A 13979-nucleotide genomic window follows, 5' to 3' on the forward strand; every position below is an offset into this window, starting at 1 on the left:
TCAAAAAGAAGATGCTTTCCTTACAGAGTAACAGCCAGCTTGGGTGTTTATATTCCATCTTTTATGGTAATTGCCAGAATGAAACTTGAAGAGGCATTCTGTATTACCACTTGACTTTTACCAGAAAAAAAAACCAACAAAACAACTTGCTCTTAATAAGTACATCAAAACTTCTGTTGTAATCTGAAATTTGCAGCTGAACTACATTGAAAAATGGCTTAGTTGATATAAACAAAGTGTAATAGATGTATCTTTAAAGTAGTATGACATTTTTTCCACCATTAACAACTAATGCAGTTACTGACTACCAGCATCTAGACATAAGCTTTAATATCAATGATTTATTGCCAACCTGTTGCAAGTACTGTGATATATGACAGTGAAAATGCTGTGAGGGGCTTCTTGTTTGTTCTTTCAAATGTTGGTGAGTCAAAAAATTCCTGTCCTTGCACGTCTATATATTTTTCTCTCTGCACATCTATACACTTTTCTCTCTGTCTGTGGGTGGATAATTTACCTATCTAATATGCTTGCCAATTCCATGCTTCTGACAATATAATTGATTTTAGGCAGGCTTATGAATATATGGGAAAACCTTAGATTAGCATTTAAAAGCAAGTATTGTTAACAAAGGGACGATTCACAACAGAGATATGCTAGAGAAGACATAAAATAAATCAACAGAAGCTGGTGTCAGTTATAAACGACACACAATTAAAAATAATCTCATCTTTGTTTTGAAAACTTAAATGTAAATATGAAAATTCCAGTGGCTCACATTTACAAAACAGTGCTCATATTTGCTGCTGTCAGTAGCCTTTGTTCATGTAGAAAAACCATTGACTAGATTTTGATTCTGGCTGTATTTATTTGCTTATTGTAATTGTTGTGATCTACTGGCACAACTTCCCATCTTTATATCACAGCTGTGGCTTAGCAGTCATTCAGTGGCTCTGTGAGAGAACACATACTTCTGTCAGTGCTCTGAATCATTTCTGTGATTACCAGTCAATTTAAAACAAAAATGGAAGTGCATTATATCAGAAAAATATTCTAAAAATGGCCATAAGATCTCTTTGAAATTGTCCAAACTTGTCTTTGAAATTAAGCATACACAAACTTGAAATCAAGACTTGGAATAATTCAGCAGGGTTTTGTCACATAATTAAACAAAATCATTAGTGTTCTGTGTTGGGACCAGTATTAGGGGATTTTTTAAGGCTATCTGCTTTTAGAAGCTGCTTTAGGTAGTAAGAAAAATAAAGGTCTTACAACTTTAACAAAAGCCTCTTAAAAATAACTATTACCAACCCTAAGCCATACTTTCTTCCCGTCTTCACTTCTCTCATTTGTAAATTTTAATGAGCCTACAAAGAAAAGAGTCTAAAATGCCATTTTACTCTAAATTTCTATTCCTTCTCTTTCTTCTATAGTAGCCAGCTTTAAGGTCGAGAAAAGCTGTGGGGAAACAGCAATGGAAGGTTTTTTTCCATTATCTGAAGAGAAGCTACAAAAGGGAGTACAAGCTAATTTTAAATGAGATAAATATACACCAACAATCATTGATGAAGAAAGCAATAAGGATTAAGAAATTATTTTATCTGTAAGATTCTTCACGACAGGCACCTCTTGGAAAAGTACAATGGGCAAAAGTTTGGTACCTCAGCTCCATAATAGTGATCTAGGGTAGCTGGAGACACCAGCTTCAGGATTCAGAGCATTAGAAATACTTCTTATCTGCTCCTCTCATGATGAAGGAAGGGAAAGGTGGGAATTAATATCTACATGGCAAATGGTTGTCTACAGTTCTTAAAATGCATTTAAGCATTATATTGTAGTAATATCAAGAGACTACAGTTTGCTTTTGAGTGCTATGGCTGAAATTAAGTGAGAACAGTACTAATCCCTGAAACGCGGTGGACTGTGAAATTTGTTGTGTTAGAGGAACTGTTTCTATACTGCAAATGGATGGCAAACACCACTTCAAAATCTTCCTCCTCTGCCCTTTCATTTTAAAGAAAAAAATTGCAAAATAGGAGGAAAAGAAATGTAACGCAGTCATGGAATATTTTCCTCTCATTGCAGGTTTTTCATATGTTTTGATTTTTGATATTTTTCATTTGTTTTGAGTGTTGGGGGTTGTTTTAATCTAAATAAGACATCTGAAAATCCATTAATCAGAATTTTAAGAGGTACAATTACTTAGAGCTTCATGCTCAGTGAGTATGGTATTCTAAAAATAAAATAGCAGTGTAAAGCAAGGAAGTATCTGGATTACTGAAATCAGCTTTTTGCCCCTTTTTTTTTTTTCCGTAGTAGGAAATAATTTACTACATTATAACTTTGAAAGGAAAAAAGTAGGTACAGTGCAGGTAATATTTTGTTTAGTTCCTGGTTAAAAAAAAAATGTGAATCACTGATGCTTCTGCTTTGTAGAACAAAGAAAATATTGGAACTTGGGAAATTATTTGAAAGGCATATCAGTTACTGTGAAATTCTCAGGTGCAGTTAGCTTTCTCTCTTTCAAAACCAAATTTACAGAAACTGTAATTATATGGTGAGCATATATATTTTTTCCCACTTCACTGAAAACTGTATGGTACTTTTTTCAATATTCATCTGTATCCAGTCTTCTGAAATCTAATCTCCTAACAAAAAAATTAAAGGAATAAAAAAGTGAACAACCATGAGTATGAACTAGCAACCCACAGCCACGTGTAAACTTCTGCTCTGAAATGAGAATCATGTGGACTATGTATAAATTCCAAACCCTTCTGGTTTCTGTTCCTCTGAGTTGCATTGTTGACATGTGAAGTCCACAAAAAAAAATTATATTTAGCCCAAGGCTATTCCCTACCTCAAAGCTAAATCAGTGGAGTTTGTCTGATTTTTCCATTTTTTTTCACTGGAATCAAGATCTCTAAACGGTTAACTGATTCTGTATCAATGTAACAATAATAATGAAATATTATATATTATATAATATTAAAATATAGTATTGAAATACACTAAAACATATGACACATAAAATACAGTTAAATAACAAATTATAATGGTATACCACTGTGGATTAATGATTTGTTTACTTCACAGTTCCACATTTCAGTGGCACATGCAGAAATGTTTATTTTTTCTTTCAGTAAAATTATATTTAGGTACCACACTTACATATATAAACACATGTATATATACATATATATGGAACTGGGGAGTTAACCTTTAGGTTTTTATCCCTAAAATGAATCCTTTCACATTCGTAATACTTTGCCTAGCTGAAGTATTGAGAAATATGTAAAATTTGTTATTATTTGGAAAATGAAATTCAAAGTAACTTCTTTATAAAAAGGGATTTTTAAAAACCCCAAACTTTGCAAGCACAGGCCCAATCACAAGCCATATATTTTGTGTTTGCATTGCTAATTTATCCTCATCTTATTGAAAATTCTGGAATTTTGCACATCCTTTTTAGGCTATTTTGGTATCACATTGCATTCTGTCAATGTCTCATTTGAGCCTAATGTTTTATTCAATATCACATGCATAGCACTATATAAAAGTAATGATTCTAAAAGATGAGCAAAGCTAAAGCATTTTTGAAATTTACTATGGATGTTATTTTATCTTTATTTCATAACTTTGATAATAAAAATTGGTAGACTAATTCTATTTTTACTCCAACTAGTTTGATTTCTATTTTTTTTGAAACAATTTGTACTTCTGGATAAGTTTTGTGAAAGTATGCTAAATCAGTCAGAAAAATGTTTAATTCTGTCACTGCATCCCAAAATACCCAGTTGTTCTTAATATCAAAAGCATCTATAAGTTTTCCATGGGAAATATCTTAAAAAATATGAAATGAGTAGGGCATTTACTTTGGGCCAGTTTAGTTTGGGCCCAAAAACATTATGAAAATTCAGAGTAGCCGAAATATTTTTTTTAATAGGTAATGTAAATTCAAAGACTAAAAGTGTTAGAGAAGATGTTAATGATGCTTATAGAAAATTTAAGAATTTATATTGTACAGTTAAATATTTCAGGTTTTCTTTATCTTTTCCTTATTGACTAAAAAGAGCAAAGAATGAAATCATGTGTTAGAAAAATATCTGATTCATTCTCTGTTTCTTGTACCAATTCTCCCCATTTATTCCCCTTTCATTATGATGTCATTTGTCTATTAAACCAGAGAAAGGTTTGTTTTTGATGTTTTGTGCAAAACAAAACAGCTTGTTATTACTACTTAAGTTACTTAAGAACATCAGAAATACCTTGCTCAAGCAGTACTATAATCTGTTCAGTGCAATAATTTTTCCTCCAGTAGTGAAAGTATTAGTTCATTCCATGCATTCATAGTCACAGAATCATGAATGGTTTGTGTTAGATAGGATGTCTGAAGATCATCAAGACCATCACCCTATCATAAACAGGAACACCTCCCACTAGACTATGTTGCTCAAAAGCCCATCCAGCCTTATCTGGAACTCTTCCAGGGACAGGGCACCGACTTCCCTAGGCAACCTCTTCTAGTGCCTCACCATTCTCACAGTAAAGAATTTCTTCTTTATGTCCAGTCAAAACTTATCTTCTTTCAGTTTAAAATTGTTACCCCCTTGTGCTGTCACTACAGGCCTTGGTAAAAAGTCTTTCTCCATCATTTTTGTAAGCCCCTTGTCATGCGGTGGCTTTACCTTTAAGGTGGTTTTGGGAGCTAAGAAAGTTGAAGCTGCTGGTGGCTGATGGGAGTCTTTCCTCCTGACCAATTATCGGTCATTTCTAAGAATTGACAGCAGTTTTGACCATTAAAAAGTTAAGTCAACCTGTGAACACCTCCTTAAGATGTAAAGCCAGAGCTCTCTTGTTCTCTTTGTTTCCTGGCTGTGAAAGGTAACAGAGCTCCAGCTGGCCTCCCGTTCCCTGCCCAGTCCATGCGGCCCGGGCAGGGGCTGGGCTGGGCCCAGCGGCTCCCGGCCGGGAGATGGGGCCTGCGGGGCTTGCCCCGGGCTCTGGCCGGGCCAGGCCGGTCCCTGGCTCGGCTGCAGTTTTTGCTGTGACTGAATTCACCAGAGACTGCCGAGTAAAGAAAGGAAAGAAGCTCTTGACCTGCGGCAGGCTGAGACACTGACCACACTCTCCAGAGCAGCCATGAAGAATCTTCTGTCGCAGACAACTCCAGCTGCTGCTCCGGCAGAGATCACAGAACCATCTACAAAGCCTGGGCAAGATTTTAACCTTTTCATTACCCAGATGAGACTTGCAGATTAATTCTTTTATCCAGAGAGAGAAAAAGAGAGTAATCAACGCGTAAAGAGACTTTATAAACTATCAGAGGCAGTAAAAAAAAGAAGCTTCAGAAAAGGTAAAGAATAAGGAGATGCTTTATAAGCTGAAATATTTTTCTGTTAAAGCTATGGAGATGGACAATAAGGTCCTGAAAAAACTCCTTTAATTCATGACAGAGTATACAGGGAGGAATAGTGTTCAAAGTTTGGATTTTGAGCAAAAAGTGGAGTAATTGTGATACAGTGAGGTGCTGGAATGGAGTGAGGCGAAGATTTGAGGCCGCTTGAGGCAATGAGAAAACTGTTTCCAGGGAAGCTCACAGAGACATGAAGAAGACTTCTGCCTTTGAATAACTCATCCTTAAAATGACATCCCTAGACTCATTGACCCATAACACACCTCAGAGTGATGTGAAATGGGAGGAGTGAGCTCTGATGACAGGATTTCTGGGCAGCTGGCATCAGGAAAATAGAAAACTATAAGAATAATAGTTTTCTTGTGAGAAACTCCATAGATTAGCAGAAGAAGACTTCTGTTTCTCTACAAAGACTAATGAAAAGACTCTAGCAGGAATTGGGACTGTTTTAACCACCAAAGTTCTAAAGTTTTTCTGTCTCTATGTTGTCACGTGTACAAAGAAATGGTCAAGTAGTGGGGGATAAAAGAGTATTCTGGAAGTTTATTCTGATTGGTTTTTTTTATTCTGGTAGTTTTGTTAATGAACTTTATTCCTTTTAAGTTTTAAGCATGTTTTGCGCTTGCTCTAATCCATATCTCACAGCAAGAAACAAGTAATTTTTTAGTTACTGGTTTAAAACCACGACACCCCTTTATACAGAAGCAGATCACACTAAGGTCTCCTGGAAGCCTGATTTCCTCCAGGCTGAACAACCCCCAACCCTAACAATATATTTGCATCAGACAATTACTCCAGCCCTCCGAGTCTTTTTGTGGCCCTCCTCTGAACATGATCAGAACTAGATGCAGCACTTTGCCTTGGCCTGTTGAACTTCATGAAGTTCTCATGGGCCCACTGACCAAGCCTGTCACGGTCCCTCTGGAGTACTCCTTCCCTCCGGCAAATTGACTGCACCACTAGCTTGGTGGTTTAGTGTCATCCTCAAAGTTGCTTATTCATTCCTACTGTCTATTTCATTTACGAAGGCCTTAAATAGCACTGTCACCCGTATGGATCACTGAGAGACAGCACTCATCTCCGGTTTCCACTTGGACATTGAGGCATTGACTGCAATTACTTGAAAGCTCCCTTCCAACCAGCTTTTTATCTATCTAACAGTCCTCCTGTGAAACCGATCTCTCCAATACTGCATACAGAATGTTAAATGGGACCTTTCCAAAAGCCTTACAGAAGTCTAAGTAGACTACATCAATTGCTCTTCCCTCTTCTCTTCCTGCTCATTAATGCAGTTACTCCACTGTAGATGGTCACTAGATCAGTCAGGCATGATTTGTCCTTTCTGAAACATGTTGGCTGTCTATAATCACCTCACTGTCTTCCATATGTTTAGACATGTCTTCCAAGTTGGTCTGCTAAATCACCTTACTGGGAATGGTCTGGTCAGTAGTTCCCAGGGTCCTCCTCTTTACCCTTTTTAAAAATTGATGTGATGTGTCCCTTTTTCCAGTCCCTAAGGATTTCACCTGGCTGCAACTACCTTTCAAATATGATAGAGAGCAGCTTAGCAACTTTGTGCTCTAGTTCCCTCATGATTCTGGGATGCATCTGATCTTGGGGTGCATTCCTTGCCTACTTCCAAGCATCCACATTCACAGAATTAAGGATGTTAGAAGACATGTTTGTGTCTATTCTCTAGTATCCATTTACCACCTTTTCTTAAATTTATTTCATTGTTTTGTAAATCTGTGGATACTATTTACCTCACTAACCTTCTGCGGCAACAAATTTCTGAAGTTTATTAGTGTTTTTATAATAATCTGGTTTAAAATTACCTCTTCCTCTCAAACTGATCTCTCCCTCCTCTTGACCTCTTATTAGTGAGTAACAGTGCTCTATTTATCTTATGCTTCACCTTCCTGTCCATACCCAGTTTCTGTCTTTGCCTCTTCAAGAGTAGGCCTGCAGCTATTTTAGTCTCACTTCTTTAACTCTGTTATCTCTCTTGTTCTAATGCTCTGCATTTTTTCTAACTTCTTTTAATCTCCATGGAAATGCAGAGAACACAGCTGCATAGTCACAATAAGAACATACCAGGATTTTACGTAACACCAAAATGACAGCCTCTATCCTCTTCTTGTTACACCTTCCCATTGTGATGAGGATTTCCTTGACTTTTGTGAATGTCACTATGCAGAAATTACAGATTTCAGAAAGCTGTCAATGATAATTCCAAGATATCCCTACTGACTTACAACTGTCATTTCAAAATCAGCATCCTGTAAGTATAGTTTTATTTTTTCTCTAGACATGAATCTACACTGAAATCTATCATCATTTTTATTTCTCACTCAGTGTTGTGAGGTCCAATGTGTTGAGGAATTTTTGCCACAAGTAAGATATCTGGCTACCCAAGACAGCTCAGTTCTAATGGCCTCCAAAACCTTAGAGATCACTGAAAAGCATTAAGCAGAGTTTATTCCCACTACAAAATCACTGGCATTCCCCAGAATATTACATACTGTCACTGTTCTCCAATCTGTGAAATGACCACTAAATCCTCTAGTTTGCAATTTATCCCTTAACTGTTTTCAGTCTACAAAAGGGAGAATTCCTCCAATCTTAAAATAATACAGTTTATTGAAAAAAAATATTCATCTGGCAACAAAAAAAAAAATAAAAAACCAAGGATATTAAAAATCTGAATGTGCAATGATCACCGGGTAGCCTTTATCCACATGGTTAATAACTTCCCAAACCTCTATCAAGCTGCTGCAGCAGCCATTCCTATTTTAGAAACTGTGCTGACTCTTTATCACCAGACTGCATTCACCCATGCAATCCTTTTCCTTTACTACAGACCCTTTGATGGGCTGGAGTTAGAGGAGCTTGTTTCTAGTTCTAGGTGCTCTCTAGAGCCCTTCTGACAGATGTAAGTGACTTCAGTTCTGTCTAGCATCCTCTAACAAGTGGCTTTTGCAACAAGTAATTAACACTCTGTAGCAAGGAACCTGACAATTTAATGTATGAGTTCCTTCTAGTTTCTTAAGTTAATACCACCCTATTCCAGCATCCAACTCCTCTGTTTCATCTATGGTTTTCCTCCCAAAGACTGGGACAAACAGAAAAATCTTTCCAAAATTTTCAAAAGCAAAGTCTGGTAGAAGGAATGACCTGAGCTTCTTTTCTATTATGTTATCAGTGTTCAGTACACCTTTTACACAGTTTCCATCAAGTAATGCTATTGATTCCCTAGATGGACACATTCTTTATGTATTTAATATTTTGCTATTACATTACTCCCTCAGCCCCCACTACCCCTTCCTCCTTCCCAGGAATTCTCTATGTTTGGGAATGGAGGTGCAGTCAGTCCATTGCATGTTTTCCACTACTCCTTCCTCACACTCTTTCCCTGCTCCAGTGTGTGGCCTCTCCCACAGGAGACAGTCCTCCAGGAACTGTGAGTCCTTTGCCCAAGCTTCAGTTCTCCATGAATTGCACCTGTATAGGTCCCTTCCACCAGGTGCAGTCCTTCAGGAACAACAGCTTCCCCTGACAGAGCCACTGGCCCTGTCAGAAAACTTGTTTTAGTGCAGGCTTCCCTCAGAGTCACAGACTCTTTATAGGAGACTATTTGACCAGATCATTTTCTTATTTTTCTGAGATGTTTACATCTGTATTACCAGCAATCTTTTAGTGTAGCTGTTCTTCTGAAACAAAAATGATTTCTATCTTGATAAGAATGTTTTCTGTCAACATATACACAAGTATATTCTCATATTAGTCAATTTCCATTTCTCTTTTGTCTGTATTTCCCCTTGTAGGAATGTAGCCATTTGAGTCAATAACCATTATTCGTAATGCTAATATATAGATTTATATGTTTTTTGAATCTATATGTATTTTGAATCTATTTCAATTAAGAGGATGGACATTCTTGATGGTCATGAGACCATTGAAAAATATGGAAGAAATATTATCCAAAAGTTTGTGTTTAAAAAGAAGGCGAGAGAGGGGATGAGAAATGGGAGAGGGAAAACATAGATGCATTTTAAAAATAATTCTATGTTCCTTCCATCCCATTAATTCCTTAAATTATTTTTTCATTCATTTTTCCCATGACACATTCATCACTTTCAAAAAGCCGGAGTCCAAATGAACCAGATGTGCTGAACGTGCAAATAACTGAAAAATAGGTTTCCCTGGAAACCAGATTAAAACCTTCAAAACAGCTCCACCTCCTGCTCAGCTTCCCTATCCCTTTTAGCAGTTCAGTAATAGCAAATCAAGACACTCATAGCCAGATTGTGCCCTCCACTTACATGAGCAGGGGGTAACCAATTCAGGCAGGATTCAGAAAGGAGAGACTTCCATTTCAGTGTTTCAGTTTTATTCTCTGTAAATCTGTAACTCTTCTGTAATAGCAGCACATGGAATGGATAGGATAGGCATTTTTGCAGATGGTATCAGAAAACAGCTGCTTTTCACATTGTCCCTTGGCAATCCCATGGTTAACTATGTAGAATATCTACTAGAAGGCCACTCCAATTAGCACTCATTTATCTGGAATCCTTTTCCCGGAACTTTACATTGCTGTTGCAAGGCATTTTGAAATTCAGATGGGAACTAAATGACTAACCAGAAAATTCACCTACCATCATCTGCTAGCTCTTCTCCCACATATTCTGTACTATTCTGCAGATGCCAGAGGTGTACGAATGAAGGCAAACCCCTTTCCTTGACTGCATTCCACGATTCTCAGAAGTTTATGTGATTGAGTGGCCTTGGTCCTTGCCAAATAAAACTCCTAGTACAGTACCTCTGGTACAATTAGCGGAACATTTTAGCATAACTTTGACCCTTTGTGGTCCTTCATGCAGGACCAATGTGACAGCAATAATATAGCCCCAGTAGCTGTGCTACATTAAGAGGCACTGTAATCACGAGCCCTTTCCCATATTATAATGATCTTTTCTGACCTTGCAAATCTTGTATTTTACAAACCAATAGTACTGCAGTGTAACTAGGGAAAGGTTGCAGTTACAGCAAAGTTCAGTAAAAATTTTCATCACATTGTGAAGCAATCATGACTTACCCTTAGAATGAGGAGAAGAGACCCTTTGATGCATTGCTCCTGTTTTCATTCCTCATCTGATCAGGGAGAGGTGGAATAAATCACACTGCTTCTACCCAGACTAGAATAAATTTCTAAAGGGAGAGCTGAGTGAAGAACACTTATTAAAAATTATTAACTGAAATGAACACAAGACAAAAATACAACAAAAGTATCTTGCCCCGTTAATGAGATGCTGCTATCTGGATTAGTCTGTATTTGCTGAGTTTCTAATTAGTTTTCATTTTATTAACATGCTAATGTTAATATGATGCATTATTTTCAGTTGTACAGGCATAAAGCCAGTTTTAGGAAACTGGACTTCCAGAAAACAAAAGTAAGGAATCAATGAATAAGTAATTTACAAAACTACTCAGCCTAACTCTACACCACAGAGACAGAGTTTATAATCCCCTTTTTTTCAGTATGCCACTATAATTAACAATGTGCATATGATTGGCATTAGCAGTGATTTCCTCTGGAAGCTGAAATTTAGTTTTTATTCTGATCTTACTTCTAATAAGCAAATATTTTACTTGACTGTTTCAGCAAAGGTTTATCCTTTGAATACAAACACAAGACAGAGGATCTGGTACAGCATAGGATAAATGAAACACAGAGAAGCCATTTCTCCTGTCCCTTAAAAAATAAATAAACACCTACAAAAATACATGCTTTGTGGGGAGTAAGTTCTGGTTCATTAGAATATAAAGCACCTCATTTCATTGACAGTAGTAATACTGCTTGGACTTCGGGAACATTTTTATTGATTCATGAATATTCCAAGGGGATAGATAAATTTTTTGTGAACCATACAGCTCCGATGAAACTGCAGTTTAACATGCTAAAGTGCCAAATACATCTTCTTCTTGTACAAAAAACTTCCTATAATAAAGACTCTTTGTAATTGCAAGATGGCATCTCTGTAGGGAATGTTTATTATGAAGTGTTTGCATTTTGAGATAGATATTTTGTCATGTATTATACAGCTATCTAAGGATAAGAATGTGTGGCAATATACTTCCATTCAACTATATAGATTAATTATTACTTGGGATATTCTGTTTATCCAAGGACCGATAAATGATGAAATTATTACACTTCATAACCTTCATGACTTTTACAGTGTTTCACATCTTCTGTCAGTGTACACAAAAACTGGGCAGATGGTTCACCACACATACACTAGGGTAGATAGGCTGGTAGGTCAACAGGTGGGTAGACAGAATTCAGTACACCTAGAGAAACTGAGTGGTAGCTATCAGAACTTTACAGAGAAATCTGTGCCTTGTAGGAGACATAAACACATAGCTTGTCATGATAGCCCAGAGCTCCGAAGGCTAGACAGATTCACCGAGTTGTTTACAGTGCTCACCTAATCCTGTGGTCCAGCACAGAGCAGATCTGACCCTTCTGGTCCCCGGTGATCCAGCAAGCTCAAGTGACTCATTTGAAACAATACCTTTATTCTGGTTCTGTACCCTGACTGCAGCTAGCCTCTAAAAACAGCTGTGCTTTTGCAAATAGACACTTTGTTCCATGAGTGAAAAATCTCAGAGACTCCAGGTTTGCCAGTTGTAGAGCATTTGCATGTAGTTTTCTACATGAACTTGTATGTAGCAATTGGAATAGTGAGTAGTCTGTGAACATCATGATCTCCACAACCTGATACCATATTTTGTATGCTGACAATGCCCATACTTGGCCATAATGTTATTCAATCTTCCTAATTTTACTAGTAAATAATCCATGAAGGATACAGACATAAATTTGAATATTTCTGTGTGAAATAAGTTGTGTATGAAGGCTTAAAATAAAAATCATACAAATGTTTTGAGTTTTGTAGGTGGAAAACTATCTACCTGCTTATTCATTTTCCATACCTGAAGAACATGGCATTTTCTTTTCCTTCCTCCCTTCCTCCCTTCCTCCCTTCCTCCCTTCCTCCCTTCCTCCCTTCCTCCCTTCCTCCCTTCCTCCCTTCCTCCCTTCCTCCCTTCCTCCCTTCCTCCCTTCCTCCCTTCCTTCCTTCCTTCCTTCCTTCCTTCCTTCCTTCCTTCCTTCCTTCCTTCCTTCCTTCCTTCCTTCCTTCCTTCCTTCCTTCCTTCCTTCCTTCCTTCCTTCCTTCCTTCCTTCCTTCCTTCCTTCCTTCCTTCCTTCCTCCCTCCCTCCCTCCCTCCCTCTCTCTTTCTCTCTTTAACTTTAGCAGTTCATTATGGTCTATGTTAGAAACTGAGAGTTTAGTCTCTTATCTACTTGCCTTTGGCAGCACAGTCTCAAATTGTGTATGCCATGAATGTTTAATGTAATGTTTACATAGAATACTAAGGAAATATAAAGCAGATGTGTATGAATGTCACCAGCAAGAAAAAGACCGATTACAGTAAAAACCTAAAAAGTGCTGAGTATCAGCAGAAGGTCTATATGAAATACGTGTATTACGGAAAAGTTAGCTTGCTTTCTATTTAACAATATTGATAGCACTGTGTATGTGCTCAAGTTTCCAACAGAAAAGTTGAAATAACTGTCTGTACATATCAGTTTATAAGCAGGCCCAACCTTTGCATGCTCTGCAAATGCTGACATAGTTTTTCAGGTGGGAGGTAATTTCTGGGCCACAGTCACTTGAATAATTTCCTTTAATTCCCACTGGAAATGGTGCCCTTAAGATGCTGACGTCAAAAACAGAAAAATGCACATCTTTAAAAAACACTAGAGGAAGGATACAGGGAATAGTAAATCCAGTAAATAATTAGCCTCATCTCAATCCACAGTAGTACCATGAAGCAGGTTCTCTGGTTTTGCTGAGGTTTAAGAAGAGCTGTCTAACTACTTAATGAGAGTATTTAAAGAAGATGGAGGCAAACTCTTCTAAGGGATGTGAAAATAGAAGTGGCAGCAGACACAGTATGGAATATAGGAATTTTTTATATTTTTTTTTTTTAAACAGACACTTTTAATGTTAGAGGTTAATCCAATATTGGAAAAGGCTGATCACTGGGGCTTTACATTTTCATCTCCATATATATATATTTAAAACTTGACTTTACAATCAACCTGAGGTCCTACACATCCTTCTATTATTCAGAAGAAGTCCCTTCCTGTATCATTCATTGGATGATTCTGTAATTCTAGGATTTCCACAGGATATTGAAAAGTTAATAACTAGGTTATTTGCTTCTCTCTTGTGTAGAATACAATGTAAAACTTCTGAAACATGATTTATGAGATTTAAAAAAGTGTTTGCCTTGTTGAAAATACAAAATGTTTGCCTTGTTAAAAATACTAAACCTATAGAACTGAGCTTCTCTAATAACAAACATAATTTCTTATACTAAGCATAATAATGAGTACAAAGTGATTTGAGAACATGGAAAAAACACCTGGTAGCCCTAGTGCTCCCTTGCTAAATGTCTTATAAATTGCTGAAAAATGGAATGATAAATTGTTGGA

Source organism: Poecile atricapillus, chromosome Z (assembly GCF_030490865.1).
Source record: "Poecile atricapillus isolate bPoeAtr1 chromosome Z, bPoeAtr1.hap1, whole genome shotgun sequence".
Classification (NCBI taxonomy): Eukaryota; Metazoa; Chordata; class Aves; order Passeriformes; family Paridae; genus Poecile; species Poecile atricapillus.